We start from the raw sequence: 19028 nt of genomic DNA, 5'->3' as shown, positions 1-19028 counted from the left end.
ACCTGGTTTATCAGTCCCTGGTGAGATTACTTTGCATGAATAAATTCTCAAGCGCTTGAGTCACCCTTGCATAAACCAAAAATTTCACGTATCTAAACTAGTGGGGGGGGTTGGGGGGAATCCAGAGAGACCTTGACGTGGATGCCAGTTCCGCCACATAACTATCTGTGTGACCCCTTATTTCTACCAGTCTCAATTTCCCCATCTGTAAACAAAGACCTATGGTTAGTGCCTAGAAGATGGCTCAAGTGCTCACAAGGTGATAGCTTTATTATTTTTAAGCCAAAGTGGAGAGGAAGACTACCACTGATACAGGAACATCTCACTTGAAAAGGAGTAGTCTAGACCATCAAACCACTGCACTGGAAAGACATCCCCTGAAGAGAGAGATCCAGTCTCAGAGAGGTGAGAGGAGCAAAATTTAAAAGTTGCAAGTAAAGTACCTGCTGCACTGCACAGCTCTCCCTTAGCAACTCCAGTGTTGTCTACCAAACACCCAGCCGGTAATAGTTAGAGCATGACAACTGTTCACTCTAAATCCATGTGCTCAGCTTGGATTCAGGACTGATTTATAAAAATAGCTGTTGCTGCTGCTCTTTGAATCTCTTTGAGCTGATGACTGGGCAGTGTTACCCTATAGGCCTAGAGCAGCTGTATTCCCTCACCACACCCATTTCTCTGCCTACCCAGCCGAGCTGACGGTACCCCCCTCCCATCTCTGCAGCATACTATTCTCCCTCTTCCTGGGCTGAGTGAGCAAATTACAAGCACAAATATCCCCTGATGCAATGCCACAACCATCCCTGGGAAAGAGCAGAGGCAGTTGCCAAAAGTGCAGCAGCAGGGAAACGGGCGGGAGACAGACAGACACACACACACACACACACACACACACACACACACACAGCAAGGAACACTGCAATGCTATGCAGCCCGGGAGAGCGAATCGAGAGGCCCTGGGGAGCAATAGTGTAACCGAACCAGAGGAGGGAAGGAAGAAAGGGAGTTTCCAGGAGAGAGCTGGGTAACACTAACCTTCCCGAGAAGCACCTTCCACACCGGGTCTGGGTGCTAAAACACAAACCTAAGCGTAATGACTGCCTCCTCCCTAAAGTAGCAAAAGCATTTAATTTACACGTTCCTGGGTGGAAACAAACAAAAAAACCAACGTCCTGACCCCCACGGGGTAATTTCACCAAAAAAGGGCTCAAGCAACACCAGCGGAGAACCTGGTCCAGGTGCTAAATCACAATCTCGGTTCTGGGAAACGTTTCCAACTGCCCCCTCCCGGTCCTAGTCCCAATCCTCCCATCCCCACCCTTGCTGCTACGGCTTTGCCCTCCCGCAGCCAGACACACGCTAGTCCCCCAGCAGTGCGGGAGGAGACGCGCGCAGAGAGCCCAGGCTGGGGCCCGATTCTCCAGACCGCCCCTCAGCCCCGCCCGTAACCCCAGACTGGCCACTCTCGCTAGCTCACATCAACCCCACCTCAACTGACCCCCGAAGTCTCACGGACCTTTGAGTTTTTCTATGCCCCCGAACCCCACCCAGGGCCGCAGACCGCAGCCGACCCTCGCCCCGCGAGCGCAACCCCATCCTGAGCCCAAAGCATGTCGCTCGGCCCCACGCCCCAGACGCCCGAAACCCCGGTCCTCTCAGCCCGGTCCGCCCCGAGGCGCCCCCGGATCACTCCTCTAAGCCTCGGAAGATCACGCCCGCAGGCCCCCAGCCCGGCCGCCCCCGCGTCCCACAGGCCCGCGGCCACCGCCCTTCCCAGCCTCCCGCGGGCCCTGCGGGGTCCCAGGCGCCCGCGGGGCGCGGCTCGGGCAGCCCCCGGGACAGTGGGGAGGCCGCCCCTCAGATCGGGCCCCGCCTGCCGCCGCACCTACCCGCCGCCGCTGCGCCTGAGCCGAAGCCGGAGGGAGCCGGGAGACGGCCGGGAGGAGCCGGGAGAAGTCGGGAGGAGCCGGAGCCACCGAGCAAGCCCGTGGGGCGGGGCGCAGGGAGGCGGCCGCTTCCTCGTCGCCCTCTTGAGGGCCGGCGCGAGGGAGGGGCGCCGCCACCGCCTATCCCGCGGGCGCCGCTGCTCCGACCAATAAACGCGGCGAGGGGGCGGGCGGAGGGCTGAGGCAAGCCAATGGGCGTCGGCCCCGCCGCCTCGACCTCGCAATGGTAGCGGCGCGAGCGGAGGGCCGTTGGGGGCGAGGTACGCATGGGGGCTTCAGACTCCCGCCTCCCGCCGGCTAGCACCCGGGCGGCGGGCGGGTAGACCGACTGCCGCCAGGGCTTTGTAGTGGACGTTGCTTCCTTTCAGAACTTGGGTGCTTGGAGCGGAGAGGATGCGAGCGGCCGGGTACACGCGGCCAGGGCCCGGGTCTCCCCACCCGCGGGGCCTGCGGGCTCTGTGATGTAACCTGGGCGGGGCGCGAGGCGGGGCCTAGGGCGCGGGCCAGCTGGTCGCGGGAAGGAGTTGTGGGGGGACGGGGCGCGGGTGTGGGGCCCCTCTAGGGCTGCGCTGCCACCAGCCACAAGCGACGTGGCTGTTTCATGTTGAAACGTGCTGTAGGTGTAGAGTACACATCGGATTTCCGAGACTTAGCACCAAAAAATAGATCTCATTCATAGTTTTATATTGATTATAAACGACAGTTGATAGCAAAATTGGTTATTACCGTTTTAGATCTATTTGATTAAAGAAAACACATTTAAAATAGTTTCGTGGTTTTTTTTTGTTTTGTTGTTGTTTGCTTTTTAAAATGTGGCCACTAAGAAACTTAAAATTACTGTTTGGGTCACGTTATACGTTTGCTAGCTACCAGTGGTCCAGAAGGAAAAGTGATGGCTCACGCCTACTGAGTACTTATTATAGTCCAGGCACTCTCGTTTAAGTGTGTGACACCTAATAACTCCTTTGCTGTCACAAGGATGCTCTACAATTGGTGTTAATGTTCCCATTCTCATTTTACAGATGAGAAACAAACACAGAAGTTTGGTAATTTACCTAATGACCGGCAAGCCAGCAATCAGAGTGGTGCCTTAACTCAGGCAACCAGGCCTGGGGGCCATGTAGTCAACCCCTAGAGCTGGCTGGTTACCTGCTTTAGAAAGAACACTGGACTTGCTTGAAAGCAAGTGTCACCGTGGGGAAGTTCAGCTTCAGCTGCCTTAGTAAAAGTGGGATAATGCAGTCACCGGCCTCTGACATAGCCCCCATTAGGGTCACCTGGAAGTAGCAGAGTGAGGTAGTTAAACTTGGACTCTGGACCCTGAGTCCTTGTGTACAAATCTGGGGACTGCTTCTTACAAGTTATATGAGCTTGCGGGAGATATTTCATCTCTCTGCTCCTCATTTTCCTCAACTGTAAAGTAGATAGTAGTGGCACCTAGTTTATTAGGGTTGTTAGGTGGGTCATATGTGTTGATATATATAAAGTGCTTAGATTGGTACCTAGCATTTAGAGTACTGCTCAGGGACGCCTGGGTGGCTCAGTTGGTTAAGCAGCTGCCTTCGGCTCAGGTCATGATCCCAGCGTCCTGGGATCGAGTCCCACATCGGGCTCCTTGCTCGTCAGGGAGCCTGCTTCTCCCTCTGCCTCTGCCTGCCACTCTATCTGCCTGTGCTCACTCTCTCTGTCAAATAAATAAATAAAATCTTTAAAAATAAATAAATAAATAAAATCTTTAAAAAAAAAATAGAGTACTGCTCATAATGACTATGAAGGAGTATTTATAGCTTATACAAATACAGAGGAATGAAGAGTAGAAGGATAAGTGGAAAAGGCATAGTTGTATGAATTTGGAGCCCTGCAAAGAACTTCAGGCCAGTCACAGAGAACTGAAATGACTGATCTAGGTCACAGACCAATTCATAAGGCAGGTGCTGTGGGACGAAACTCAAAGCTTTTCCCCTGTCTCACGCGCAGACTCCAGGGCAGGGGAACTACCATTACAAGCTTGAATTCATTCATCCGACAGACACTGAATGAGCACCAGCACATCAGGAAGGACTGCATAGTGATAGTCACTTACTAAAAAGTAAATAAAATAGACTTCCTATCCTAATGAATTAGCATGATTTCATATATTACTTCCACAGCTTTTTGTCCAAACAGGACTAGCTGTTGTAAGAGAAACATACAGGTGGGAGCTAAAAAGCTACTTTGATCCTTCTTGCTGCCTAAAGTAACCAGCCCCAATGTCTGTCCTGGGCTTCAAGAGTGGAATTAGCTTCAAGCTCCTTAGAAGCCAGATGACTAGGAAAATTCAAAAGTGTTAGAATATTCCATTCCTTCTTTAATAAAGTCACCATGTTACGTGTATCACATATCCCAAAATAGTCACTCAAGAGTCATTCTCAGTTATTCCCCCCTTCTCCCCATCTCAGGCCTTCCAGATGCTCCTTCTGCCTCAGAAACTTCTCCACCAACACCAATACTGTCTGGTCCAGTCCCTTTTCTCTTTCCTGCATACTGCCAGAGCTACTTCCAAGCGCTCTCAGTCCCAGTTACACAACCTACACACCACCCTCTCCAGTTCATACACTCCTCCTGCACCCCCGTACATGCCTCTCTGGTACAGCACTCACCACATATGTGGAATCATTCATGTAAACGTGGATCTGCCCTAGTAGATTGTTTCTCAAAGTACAGTCCCTTCTGTTTCCCGACCTCCAATGGATAAGAACACTTTCTCCAGTGCCAGAATACCCAGGATGGAAAGCATAGAACCCCAGCAACAGAGTTGGAAAGGATCTTAGCAAACATCCAGTTCCATGTCTAAGGATATATTTTTGAGGCTCTACAAGTTATAATAAGGCATTTTAGGATGATCTAGTGAATTTATTATACATGAAAAGTGTGCTCTTTATTTATTCATCCAAATTTTGACCAAGGACCAGGACATAGACATGAGCAGAACCCAGTGACTTACCATAGAGATTTCCCTCCAGTTTTAACAGAAACTTCTTCAGTGACTTTCCATTGTATTAAAATCCTTGGTTTTCGAGACCCTGTGCAATGATGCTGTCTCTCCAGCTCCCCTCATCCTCTGCCTTACATCTCACTATGCACAGCATCATCTCCCTTCCTTGTTTCTTGAACTGTCCCTTCTCAGGACCTTCCTCATACCACTGCCCATTCCGATGTGTAGGTAATACGATTTTCTGTGTAGAAAATTGGGGGAGGGCTACAAACTATTAGAATTAATAAGAGTTCAGCAAGGATATTCCATATAAAGTAATATACAAGAAGGTATTGGTATATAGCATATATATTGGTATATAGCATTTCTATATATCAATAATCATCTATAAAATATGATAGGAAAAAATAAAATCAATATGGTACCTAGGAATTAACCTTAACAATAGAGTTGTAAGACTTCTATGGATAAACATTATGGGGGTGGTGGGTGGCTCAGTCAGTTAAGTTTCTGCCTTCAGCTCAGGTTATGATGCCAGGATCCTGGGATTGAGCCCCACATTGCACTGGGCTCCCTGCTCAGTGGGGAAGCCTGCTTCTCCCTCTCCCTCTGCCACTCCCCCTGCTTGTGATCTCTTGTTCTCTCTCTGTCAAATAAATAAATGAAATCTTTTTATAAAAAAAAAAGAAAAACAGGGGCGCCCGAGTGGCTCAGTGGGTTAAAGCCTCTGCCTTCCACTTGGGTCGTGATCCCAGGGTGCTGGGATCGAGCCCTGCATTGGGCTCTCTGCTCAGTGGGGAGCCTGCTTCTTCCTCTCTCTCTCTCTCTGCCTACTTGTGATCTCTGTCTGTCAAATAAATAAATAAAATCTTTAAGAAAATCATTTTAAAATTTCACTTATTTTTTTTTTTTAAGAGAGAGAAAGAGCACAGAGGTGAAGGGCAGAGGGGAAGGAAGAGAATCCTAAGCAGGCTCAACATACAGCACGGAGCCCAATGCGAGGCTCAATCTCACAACCACAAGGTCATGACCTCAACCGAAATCAAGAGTTGGATGTTTAACTGACTGAACCACCCAGTCACCCCAAAACTTGACAAAGTTAGAAGGAACTACATTTATGGGAGCGCCTGGGTGGCTCAATCATTAAGCATCTGCCTTCAGCTCGGGTCATAATCCCAGGGGGCCCTGGGCTCCAGCCCTGCATCCTGCTCCCTGCTCAGCGGGAAGCCTGCTTCTTCCTCTCCCGCTCCCTGTGCTTGTGTTCCCTCTCTCGCTGTGTCTTTCTCTGTCAAATAAATAAATAAAATCTTTAAAAAAAAATACATTCACGGAGCTATCTTGATGCTCTCAAGGTAGGAATTTATAGCTCTCAAGGTGGTACCAACACTTGCCAGATAAATATACAACTTTAACATACCAATTATTATCATAATTTATGACGTTTATGTAAGAATTCCATGAGGAGAGGGAAGTAAAAGTACATGGATTGGAATTTGAATAGAATAGGATCATAGAATTAAGTGCCAGAAGAATCTTTTGGGTCATTAAGCCCAAACCTTTTTCAAGTGAGGTAACTGAGACACGATGAAGACCCACAAGAAAGTGGCAGAACCCAGACTTGAACCTACTTTCCGATCTTCAGGCAGGATTTTCTTTCATCTTTAAAATGATGTAATGTATGGGGTGCCTGGGTGGCTCAGTTGGTTGGGTGACTGCCTTCAGCTCAGGTGGTGATCACAGGATCCTGGGATGAAGCCCCCAATTTGGGCTCTCTGCTCAATGGGAAGCCTACTTCTTCCTCTCCCTCTGCTGCTCTTCCTGCTTCTGTCAAAGAAATAAAATAAGACAAAATAAGATAAGATAAAATAAAATAAAATGGTGTAGCATAGGGATGCCTGGATGACTCAGTCAGAGGAGCATGTGACTCTTGATCTCAAGTTTGTAAGTTCAAGACCCATGTTGGATGTAGAGATTACGTTAAAAACTAAAATAGGGGGGCGCCTGGGTGGCTCAGTGGTTTAAGCCGCTGCCTTCGGCTCAGGTCATGATCTCAGGGTCCTGGGATCGGGTCCCGCATCGGGCTCTCTGCTCGGCAGGGAGCCTGCTTCCCTCTCTCTCTCTCTCCTGCCTCTCCATCTACTCGTGATTTCTCTCTGTCAAATAAATAAATAAAATCTTAAAAAAAAAAAACCTAAAATAGGGGGACGCCTGGGTGGCTCAGTGGGTTAAGCCACTGTCTTCGGCTCAGGTCATGATCCCAGGGTCCTGGGATCGAGCCCCAAATCAGGCTCTCTGCTCAGCAGGGAGCCTGCTTCCTCCTCTCTCTCTGCCTGCCTCTCTGCCTGCTTGTCATCTCTCTCTGTCAAATAAATAAAATCTTAAAAAAAAAAAAAAATAAAAATCCCTAAAGTAATAAACAAAATGGTGTAGCATACTGATGCTGCAGACATCTGCTGCTGAAAAAAAGCTCCCTGCTACCTCCTACTTTAGTACCTGGACACTTAAAATACTTACCTACCCTGACTCTTGCAGTTGGGATGGCTCTGTGCCTCCCCGGATGGAGCTTTCAGGTAAGTCTTTATAAAAAAAAAAACAAACTCAGGGGCTCCTGGGTGGTTCAGTGGGTTGAGTGTTTGAGTTTTTATCTCAGCTCAGGTCTTGATCTCAGGGTCAGGAGTTCAAGCCCAGCGTGGAGCCTACTTTAAAGAAAAAAAAGGAAAGACAAACTCAGCTGCATAGAATACAGACACAAGGCCTAGAGGTGATGCAGGCCATCTTAAGACAATAAGGACAAGTCATGGGCTAAGGGTGAGGAGTAGGAAGATAGGAAGAGACTAGGTCCTTAGCATCCTTCAGCAGCTACACTAACTTGTCCCCCTCTGGACCTCCTGTAAAGTGAAAAAAGTAACCCCTATCTCTTAAAGCTGTCATTAGTCAATAAATCTCTGGTGTAAGCTACCATTAGTCTCGCTTACATGCTGCCATATACAATCTGAGCTGGCAAATACAGTAAAAGCCCTGGACTATAAGTTCAGAAACTCCCTTACAGCCACCACTCTGCCATGAACAAGCTGTGTGCCTTTGGGCAAGCCATTTCCCTCTCTGGGCCTCGGGTTCCTCATCTTTATCAAGGGAAGTAGAACAAGATGGTCTTTTCAACTCTCACAGCGACTTCATCCATTATACATACTACGTAATGTGCAATGTAGGGTATCCTTTCCTTCAAAACAAGACTACTTCTTTAAAGGTTTGCTAAGTGTTTCCTTGTTCCTGTAACCACAGGACTAGTTACAAAGACCTGTCCCTTTCAAGTGGATGTGATGAAATACACACTTCTGGGGCATTCCCTGTACACAAATTCCCCCAGTAGGTCCCTATTACCTCTTCCTTTGGTTAGTTTCATTCACCCATCCCTAGAGGGAGCTCAAAGGGGATTCTACTCTAAAACTAACGGAACTCGGCGCCTGGGTGGATCAATTACTAAAGCAGCTGCCTTTGGCTCAGGTCATGATCTCAGGGTCCTGGGATGGAGCCCCTGCATCTCATCACATCAGGGTCACTGCTCAGCGGGTGTCTGCTTCTCCCTCCACCCTCCCCCTGCTCATGTGCTAGCTCTCTGTCTCTCAGATAAAAAATAAAATCTTTTAAAAAAATGAAATAAAACTAATGGAGCACTATGCCCACCTCTGACCTAAACGTGCTATGTAATTTCTCTTCTTGGGGCCTCAAACTCATGGTTTGTTAAATAAGAGGGTTGCAGACCCTCAAAGGGCCCTTCAAGCTCTGGAATTCTGAGTCTAAATTACACCTTCTAAATTTCATCTCACTTTGGGATAGTGCTTCCCCAGTTGCTAAGGGCTTTGCTGTCTGGCATTGTAGGTTAGCCTTTCTATAACTCTAAGATAGGCAGGGCTTACATTATCATCCATATTTTGAAGTTGAGGAAACAGATTCGGAGATGTGGAGTGATACGCCCAAGAGCACACAATTAGTAAGTGGCAGATCTAGAACTAAAAACCACAACTTTTGATTCCTTGCTCAGTAGTCTTCCCACTATATCTTGATTTTTGAAATTTTTTCTCTTTCCCTGTTCTTTCCAAGATCTACTTCCCGGCTGCAAATTACAACTGCTCTTGGCAATGACCCCAAGACTACTCACAGTAATGACCTCAGTTGTCGGCACTTGGCAATCTCTCTAGATACATGGCTTTCCCTCAATCCTTCTTCCATCTTCTGTCCTGATCCCTCAGTCCCAATAAAACCTTCTGGTTACTTCCAAACTGAATCCAAGCATCCCACCCCATCTAGGGCTCCAATGGATATGTCAATGTCTTGAACCACAGTCTGGCCCTTTGTAACCCAATGTACTTGGGGCAGCTCTCACTTTGGTTCCGTTATTCTTCTTTACTTCACTCTTCACCCCATCCAACCTCTTGTTCATCATCTGAACTCCCTAAAGAGAAGGGGACATGGTAAAAGAAGGTGGGAACTGGGCAGTCCTTTGAGATCTTCCAGTCCAAAGGCCAAGCAGAAACTGTAAATGAGAAAGCTGATTGGTTATAATATAAAAGAGTGGCAGGGGGCACCTGGGTGGTCATTCAGTTGACCATCAGACTCTGGGTTTCAGCTAAGGTTCATGATCTCAGGGGTCATGGGAGAGAACCCCGGGTCAGGGTCTCTGCTGCCCCTCCCCCAATCCCCCCCAAATAAAATATCTAAAAATTAATTAATTAATTAAAATAAACCATCGTGGGGTGCCTGGGTGGCTCAGTGAGTTAAGCCTCTGCCTTTAGTTCAGGTCATGATCTCAGGGTCCTGGGATCAAGCCCCGCATCAGGCTCTCTGATCAGCCTCCCCCCTCTCTCTCTGCTTACCTCTCTGCCTACTTGTGATCTCTCTCTCTGTCAAATAAATAAATAAATAAAATCTTTAAAAAACAAAACAAAACATCGTGTAGGACAAATACATCTGTGGACTGGTGGCTCTTGAGTTGCCAACTTGCAACCTCTGCTCTGGTCCAAACCCATCACCCCACTGATAAGGAGGCTGACGTTATACAGCAGATCAGTGGGAGACAGGGAGGCAGAACCCAGATCTTGGACCTATTCAGAGCTCACCATCATCCCTCAGAAGCTGGAAAGCAACTCTGCCTGCTTTAACAAGCCTCTGGTAGGAGCCTGCTCTGGGGAAGATGTTTTGACAGGGGACAAAGATGAAGAGACTGTTTTAGAAGATGCCTGCCTTAGCTCCTTGGCACTTTCTTACTTAGCTTGGGATCACACATTTGGTAGCTTGGGACAGACGAACCTACTTAGGAAAGAGATGCTTACTTCCCCAGAGTTCTTGTGGGCACAGTCACACTAACCAGGATTCCGGGGACTTTGTAGGGGAGGATTTTCTAAAGATTTTGTTTGGAAATAATTTCAAACTTGTTGAAAATATGCAAGGATAAAAATAGTACCTATCGGGACGCCTGGGTGGCTCAGTCGGTTGGACGACTGCCTTCGGCTCAGGTCATGATCCCGGAGTCCCGGGATTGAGTCCCGCATCAGGCTCCCAGCTCCATGGGGAGTCTGCTTCGCTCTCTGACCTTCTCCGCTCTCTGACCTTCTCCTCGCTCATGCTCTCTTTCACTATCTCTCTCTCAAATAAATAAATAAATAAAATCTTTAAAAAAAAATAGTACCTATCACTCTCATATATCCTTTACCAAGATTGACCTCTTCTCAATGCTTTGCCCTGTGGCTGTAAGTGTAAGGTAAGTACTGCACACACACACACCAAACACAGATATTTTTGGAACCATTAGAGTTTAGATCACATACGTGGTGGCTTTTGACCCCTAAATACTTCAGTGTGTGTTCCTAATAATAAAAATCTATCTTGGGACGCCTGGGTGGCTCAGTGGGTTAAGCCGCTGCCTTTGGCTCAGGTCATGATCTCGGGGTCCTGGGATCGAGTCCCGCATCGGGCTCTCTGCTCAGCAGGGAGCCTGCTTCCCTCTCTCTCTCTCTGCCTGCCTCTCCATCTACTTGTGATTTCTCTCTGTCAAATAAATAAATAAAATCTTTAAAAAAAAATCTATCTTATAGCTACAATACAGATATCAACTCAGTAAATTTAAACGGACCCTTAGGTGTCTGGATGACTCAGTTGGTTAAGCATCTGCCTTCGGCTCAGGTCACAGTCCCAGGGGCCTGGGATGGAGTCCTGAGCTCCTGGCCAACCCAGACCTTGTTGGGTTCCCTGCTCAGCAGGGGAGCCTGCTTCTCCCTCTGCCCCTCCCATCTGGCTCATGTTTGCTCACTCTCTCAGATAAATAAATAAATAAATAAATAGAATCTTTTAAAAAATTTAAACTTGACTCAGGAGTTTGACCTCATCTACCATCCATATTCCAATTTTGTCACTTGACTCAATTATGGTTTTTTTTCTCCTCCTGAACAGGATCCAGAGTGGGATCAAATAACACATTCAGCTGTTATGTCTCTTTAGTTTCCATTAATGCAGAACATCTTCACAGCCTCTCTCTCTCTCTCTCTCTCTGTGTGTGTGTGTGTGTTTGTGTGTTTTATATGACATTAACACTTTTGAAGAATACAGCCTTTTTTTTTTTTTTTTTTTTTTAAGATTATATCTCCTTTGGGCACCTGATGTTTTCTCATGGTTAGATTCAGTCTGGAATACTGTGGAAGTGAGAGTGTGTCCTTCTCAGGACATCATACCAGGAGGCATGGGGTGTCCATCTGCCCCTCACTAGTGACGTTAATTTTAATCAACAAGTCATGGTGTTTTCTGATTTTTCCAGTGCATTGTTACCATATTTTCCCCTTGGAACTAATAAGCAATCTGTGGAGAGACACTTGAAACACGCTGACATCCTGCCTCTCATCAAAATTGGCTCAGTGGGCTAAAGCCTCTTCCTTCGGCTCAGGTCATAATCCCAGGGTCCTGGGATCGAGCCCCGCAACGGGCTCTCTGCTCAGCGGGGAGCCTGCTTCCTCCTCTCTCTCTCTGCCTGCCTCTCTGCCTACTTGTGATCTCTGTCTGTCAAATAAATAAATAAAATCTATTAAAAAAAATTATCGCTTAGATTTCGCAACCATTCATGATGAGTCTCGCCTAAACCAGTCTCCACTGCGATGGTTGCACTGAGGTAGACTCTCCAGTCCACTTGTTTGTCCACATTTACCTGCTGATACTCGGCATTTTGAGGTAAACTATATGCTTCCCATCTGGAAATTGCTTTGTGGGCCTCTGTCAAGGGATGTGAGATCTGGAGTTCCACCAGAAAATGTATTCATGACTAACCTGAATAGAGGAAGGGAGAGAGCCTACCTTGCCTAGTCTTTGGGAGTAGACCAAGGGTGAACTGGGACAGTCCCTCCCAGGGTTCCAGCTAAAGGAGCTGAGACCTTCAGAGAAACAAAATAGTATAGAGGAATATGTTTCCCACACTGTCACTTTCTAATTCTGTCTCTTCCCCTCACCTATGTTGTGAGCTCCAACAGCTCACCTAGATTCTCTTGGCCTGTTTCTTAACTTGTAATGTGGAAGAATTCTTAGCTCAGAGGCTCATTGGAAGATTAAAAGGAACAATGCTCATATGTTACTGGGCCCATAGTGTGCCAAATGGGAGATGTATGTTATGTAGAAGATGAGAAAATTATGTCATGCTTGAATTATGTTTCATTTCAACAAATGTCTACGGAGAACCCATGAGGTACCAAGGCACAGGGCTTGGAGCTAGAGACTAAATGAATCAGCCCCCCAAAAGCTCACAAGCCAGAGAAAGACAAAGACAAATTTAATTCTACCGCTGGGTATGTAGCCGAGAAAATTAAAACAGGGGCACCTGGGTGGCTCAGTTAGTTAAGTGTCTGCTTCAGCTCAGGTCATGATCCAAGGGTTCAAGTCCCACATTGGGCTCCCTACTCAGTGAGGAGCCTGCTTCTCCCTCTCCCTCTGCCTGCTGCTCTGCCTACTTATGCTCTCTATCTCTCTGTCACATAAATAAATAAAATCTTTGATAAAAATTTTAAAAAGGGGGTGCCCGTGTGGCTCAGTCATTAAGCGTCTGCCTTCAGCTCAGGTCATTCATGATCCCAGAGTTCTGGGATCGAGCCCCATGTCTGGCTCCCTGCTCAGCGGGGAGCCTGCTTCTCCCTCACCCACTCCCCCTGCTTGTGTCCCCTCTCTCGCTGTCTCTTTCTCTCTGTGTCAAATACCTAAATAAAATTTTAAAAATAAAATATAATAATTTAAAAAGAAAGAAAAAAGAAAATGAAAACATACATCTACACAGATTTGTTCAAGAATGTTCACAGCAACAATCTTCTTTTTTTTTTTAAATGGTAGCTGACAATGGGCAACTCTATTCTTTTTTTTTAACATCTTAATTTAATTTAATTTTTTTTTCAGTGTTCCAAGATTCATTGTTTATGCACCACACCCAGTGCTCCATGTGCCCTCCATAATACCTAACACCAGGTTCACCCATTCCCCAACCCCTCTCGCCTCCAAAACCCTGTTTGTTTCTCAGAGTCCATAGTCTCTCATGCTTCATCTCCCCCTCCAAGTTCCCCTAATTCACTTTTCCTTTCCTTCTCCTAATGTCCTCCATGTTATTCCTTATGCTCCACAAATAAGTGAAACCATATTTCACTCAGCATAATCTCCTCCAGTCCCATCCATGTTGACACAAAAGTTGGGTATTCTGATGGCTGCATAATATTCCATTGTATATATGGACCACATCTTCTTTACCCATTCATCGGTTGAAGGACATATCGGCTCTTTCCATAGTTTGGTGATTGTGGCCTTTGCTGCTATGAACATTGGGGTACAGATGGCCCTTCTTTTCAGTACATCTGTATCTTTGGGATAAATGCCCAGTTATGCAATTGCAGGGTCATAGGGTAGCTCTATTTTTAATTTTTTGAGGAATCTCCACACTGTTTTTCAAATTGGCTCCTCCAACTTGCATTCCCACCAACAGTGTAAGAGGGTTCCCCTTTCTCCACATCCTCTTCAACACACATTGTTTACTGTCTTGTTAATTTTGCCATTCTAACTGGTGTAAGGTGGTATCTCAATGTGGTTTTGATTTGAATCTCCCTGATGGCTAGTGGTGATGAACATTTTTTCATATGTCTGTTAGCCATTTGTATGTCTTCTTTGGAGAAGTGTCTGTTCATGTCTTCTGCCCATATTTGGACATGATTATTTGGTTTTTGGGTGTTGGGTTTGAGGAGTTCCTTATAGATCTTGGATATCAGCCCTTTGTCTGTAGTGTCATTTGCGAATATCTTCTCCCACTACGTGGGTTGCCTCTTTGTTTTATGGACTGTTTCCTTTGCTGGGCAACTCTATTTTAATAACTACAAATAGGAAACAGCCCAGACATCTATCAACAGATGAAAAAATCAAAGAAAATTACAGTCCATCCATACAATGGAATACTACTCAGCAATAAAAAGGAACAAACAACTGCTTTTATGTAATGGCTGAATTTCAAAACCATGCTGAGTGGAAAAAGCCTTACGTAAGAGTACGCACTATGTGATTCCATTTATATGAAGTTCTAAAACAGGAAAAACCATCAGAAGAATGGTTGCCTGAGGTGGAGGCAGGGAGGAGTTTGCTGGAGAGCGATTTGTGTGATGATAATGTTCTATATGTTAATAGGGGTTGGGTTGAACAGGTGTTGCACTTGTCCAAATTCAGCAAATGTACACTTGAGATTTGTGTATTTCATTGTATTCATATTTCATGTCAAAATAGAAAGGGACTATTGGGGTACCTGGGTGGCTCAGTGGGCTGAGCGTCCAACTCTGGATTTCGGCTCAGGACATGATCTCAGGGACTCGAAATGGAGCCCTGCCTGGGGCTCTGCACTTGGTGTGGAGTCTGCTTGGGATTCTCTCCCTCTGTCCCTGCCCCCACTCGCTCATGATCTCCCTCTCTCTCTCAAATAACATTTTTAAATATTTTTTTATTTATTTGAGAGAGAGAGAGCACAAGCAGGGGGAGCAGCAGAGAGAGAAGGAGAAGCAGACTCCCTGCTGAGCAGAGAGCCCGATGCGGGGGCTCGATCCCATGACCCTGAGATCATGATCTGAGCCGAAGGCAGATGCTTAACCCACTGAGCCACCCACATGCCCCTAAAATCTTTTTTAAAAATAGAAAAAAAAAACTGTAAAAAAGATTGAACTCTGATTAATAGTATACATCTAGAAGTATTTCAAGAGAAGTGGACTAGTATCTAGAATTTATTTTGACATGTATCCAAAAACATGGATTAGTGATAGATGGAGAGCAGCATAGAAAGACAAATAGATACATAATACAAACAAGCTTGATAAAGTGTTAACAGTAGAAATAAGAGCTAGAGAAATGGCTGTTCACTGTAAAATACTTTCAGCTTTGCTGTGCATTTGGAACTGTTTCATGATAAAATGTTAGGGGTGAGGGAGGAGACAAGTCCAACTTTGAGAAATAGTATGATAGAGAAACTGTTTCTGCTGGAGATAGATGGTAGCAGGGGTCAAGGGTAGTCTCTTAGAGGAGGAGTCCTAGGAAATGAGCCTGAAAGAGAAGATTTTAAAGGCAGAGGAAAGAAAGGGGGAGGAGGCCATGGTATTCCAGTAGGAAAAATAGGGCACTGGGAAAATGCAAGACCCCTTTGGGAAGCTTTGAGGCAGGAAAGGAGCCTCGGGGACCGAGGGGCAGGAGAGGGGGCCAAGGCATTGGACTTGAAAGACAGACAAGGGCATCTGGTTTTGCCACTGACAACAATGGGGAGCCACTGAACTGGACAGGCTTGTACACATGCATCTGTGCTTGTGTGTGTGTGTGTGTGTGTGTGTGTGTGTAAGGCTTTGTCATCTGACAGCCAGAGTAAAGGAAGGCCAGGGACAGAGCCCGCAGTGGGGAGAACAGCAGAGTAGGTGGGAAGGCAATTTTTGTGACAGAAAAATGGTTAAGAGGTGAACGTCCCAGAGATGAGACGTCTTTAAGTGAGTCAGGAAGATAATTCAGTCTGTCCTAATTCCCAGCTCTCTGAGAACTTTGATCTCCCTCAAGACTTCCTTTTCCCTTTGAAGCAGTAGGCTGTCCAGCGACCTGCCCTCTGACCCTCAGCCACAGTCCAGCAGACACAGTTCACCCTCCAGCGAGACTGCACTGGAAGCTGGAACTCCTCATCTGGGAATTTGGGTGGTGCTGGCCTGCTTGTCCCCCATGGTTCCTTCCAGCTGCAAGACATCTCTCTCCTGGTCTCCTCTCAGCCAGCCTCCCAGGCTCTCAAACGTTCATTTTCCAGCTCCCTGGTGGTCAGTCTAGTGACAAGGAGTCAGTTTTCCAAAAGTGCATTTTCCCTTTGACTTGCAGGTGTCTTTCTGATCACACCCCCACTGTCTTGCCCTTCTTGTCTCCTTCCTTCCAGTCAAGGCTGTCACTGTCACTGCAGTGTCCAGCTCCAGCTCTTGGCTGATCTGGGAAGAGCCCTGTTAGCAAATTGGGGTCTCTGAGCTTCGGGGACTGAATGTGTGAAAGGCTGACCATTCCCACCTCCCTGAAGCCTGCTCCACCCCAGGTCCCCAGCTTCTCGCCTCCACACCTTCCTTCCGTGTCCCGAAGTCCACAGGGGACGCATAGTGACTCACCCGCATCGTCACAGCCCTCCTTCGCCCAGCAGCGGACTGTGTGGTGGTCCTCACACCAGCCCTGCAAGGACAGGACAGAGATGCGCCATTTTCTTAGCCCTCAGGGTTCTGAGAGAGCCCAAAGTTTAACCCACATCAACTTTAATTCTCACAGTTTCCTCTTTGACGGATAAGGGACTTAAGGCTCAGAGAGGCTGTACAACTTGTCCAAGGTCACACAGCCAGTTCCAAGAAATTCACAACCAATGTATCAAAAGGAACAGTTTCACTGTGTTCTAGGCACCCAGCACTGACTTTTAAAAGTATATACTCTTAAAAAAAAAAAAAGTATATACTCTTGGGGTGCCTGGGTGGCTCAGTGGGTTAAGCCTCTGCCTTCGGCTCAGGTCATGATCTCAGGGTCCTGGGATGGAGCCCTGCATCGGGCTCTCTGCTCAGCAGGAAGCCTGCTTCCCTTCCTCTCTCTCTGCCTGCCTCTCTGACTACATGGGACCTCTCTCTGTCAAATAAATAAATAAAATCTTAAAAAAAAAAAAAAAAAGTATATACTCTTGTCCTCACTACTAGATTCCAGCAGGCCCTGAAGAGCCTGCCCAGGGGTCCAGGTGTATCCACAGGAAGATGAGGGGAAGAGGGTTGCAGCCAATGGAAAAGGCCCAGAGGTGGTCCCCTCCCCCTCCACCTCCGGGGACCATCGGAGTTCCCCAGAATCCCCCATATACTGAGCAAATTCTAAAACTTGCCGTGAGGGTCAGCTGTTGAGGGGAGAAGGAGAGCGGTGGGGAAGGGTCTTCCAGACTCTCCCAGACACAGAGTCAAGAAGCAAAGAAATGGCGAGGCACCTGCGGGGCCAACCCATCCTGAGAAGCAGCAGCAGAGAGGGAGGGAAGACTTGAAAGAGAGGGAAGGACCTTTGATGGGGGAAATGACCAGAAGAAGTGCACATGCTCATCTCCGGGGGCATCACAGTTTTCTCAGGGGAAAATCCCTAGCCATCTGAAAAGCTGTGCGCAGACAGACAGTGGCCTCAGAAGTTCTCAGCAGGTCACTGAGGATCCCTCCAGGCTGTCCCCTACGTGCATAAGCTTCTATGGGGGTTCCCAGCACCAGGCCTGCAGGCTCAGTAAAAGCACTGGGAGAACACAGCTCAGAGGCCACCCCCAGGAAGCCTCCCCTGACTCTCCTGGGGAAAAGAGCTTTCACATCCTTGGGCTGTCTTCCCACCAGACTGCAAGGGCTTCCTGTCTGGGGTTGAGCCACGTCTGAGTTCTCCGTGGCCTGCAGGGCTGTATCTTCACTGCGTTGTTCATTTTTACTACCTCAGCTTTCCTTCACCAGGCTCAGCGTCTGCTGGGTAGATAAGACCGGGCAGGACTGTGGCTTCTCCCAAACAGGCTGGGTACCTCAGGGTCCCACTTGGCCCTGAGAAACTCTGAGTTGTGAGCAGAAAAATCTTCCCACCATCACCATGGCTGTTTAAAATACAACCAAAAAATGCATTTGAGATTTTTCCCTTTTCTTTCTTTCTTTTCTTTTTTTTTCCCCCCCCAATTGTTTCCTTTTCACAGACAGAGCCTGATTCCCCTCCCTTTGCCTGTGGGACAGATTTGGTGACTTGCTTCTGATGCATACAACGTGGCAGAAGGGAGTCTCTGACTGGAAGGTTAAGCAATGAAAAGGTTCTAGAGTTTCCTCCTGGCTCCTTCCTCTAGGACCGCTCATTCTAGGAGAGGTCAGTCATCATATTTTTAGAACGCCTGAGCAGCCCCATGGAGATGCCCCTGTGGGGAGGAAGCAAGTTCTCCCACCAAAGCCAGCACCAGCCCGCCAGGCATGCCAGTGAGCCCGTGCACTGGGGGGACCCCCAGCCTCAGTCAGGCCTTCACATGCCCAGCAACACATGTTTGTAGGGCTTGAGACCCCAAGCCAGAACCGACTAGCCAAACCACGCTCGAATTCCTGATCCGCAGAAACTGTGAGAGATAATAAATGTTTCTTGTGGAATCAAGCCACCAAATTTGGAGGCAATTTGTTGCACAGCAGTGGATAACGAGCACATTATCCTTCTCCCCACTGCCTCTTTCCAAGCTCCCTCTGAGGCAGCCAAACTCCACCACTCACTGTTCAAAGCAATATGCTTTTTTTTTTTTTTTCCAAAGCAATATGTTTTGACTGAGGATCTGTGTGCCAGGCCCGGCCAGACACTGGGGATGTGGCACTGAGCCGGCTAGACCAGCGTGGGCTCTGTCCTCAGAAGCTTAAGGGGTCACACACTCCAGACTTCACAGATCTGCTTTGGCCCATGCTGTGCCCTCCATCCAGAAAGCTCATGCCTGCCCACCCCTTAAACAACATTCTGAATGTTCTTGATTGACTTTTCTCCTTCAGCACTGAACTCAAATGTTGTCTCCTCCACGAAGGTCTTCTGACTGCTCACAGGAT

At 47.4% G+C, this 19028-nt stretch overlaps 1 protein-coding gene across 12 annotated transcripts in view; it reads right to left on the bottom strand.

Annotated features, from left to right (window-relative positions):
* MAP4 (microtubule associated protein 4) overlaps nucleotides 1-2411 on the bottom strand; it is a 195736-nt gene extending 193325 nt beyond the window's left edge. For 6 of the 12 annotated variants that reach the window (XM_082703337.1, XM_082703316.1, XM_082703317.1 and 3 more), the window contains exon 1: nucleotides 1890-2067. The gene's annotated coding sequence lies outside the window, so the exon portion shown is untranslated. Of the gene's footprint in view, nucleotides 1-1889 lie in introns of all 12 variants that reach the window. The other 6 variants (XM_082703321.1, XM_082703322.1, XM_082703323.1 and 3 more) reach the window with 3 other exon arrangements.
* Between the last annotated feature and the right edge of the window lie 16617 nt (nucleotides 2412-19028).

The sequence above is a fragment of the Mustela nivalis genome, assembly GCF_964662115.1.
Source record: "Mustela nivalis genome assembly, chromosome: 1".
Lineage (NCBI taxonomy): Eukaryota > Metazoa > Chordata > Mammalia > Carnivora > Mustelidae > Mustela > Mustela nivalis.
The sequence above is the reverse complement of the archived record's forward strand: the minus strand, read 5'-3'. Positions and strand labels throughout refer to the sequence as shown.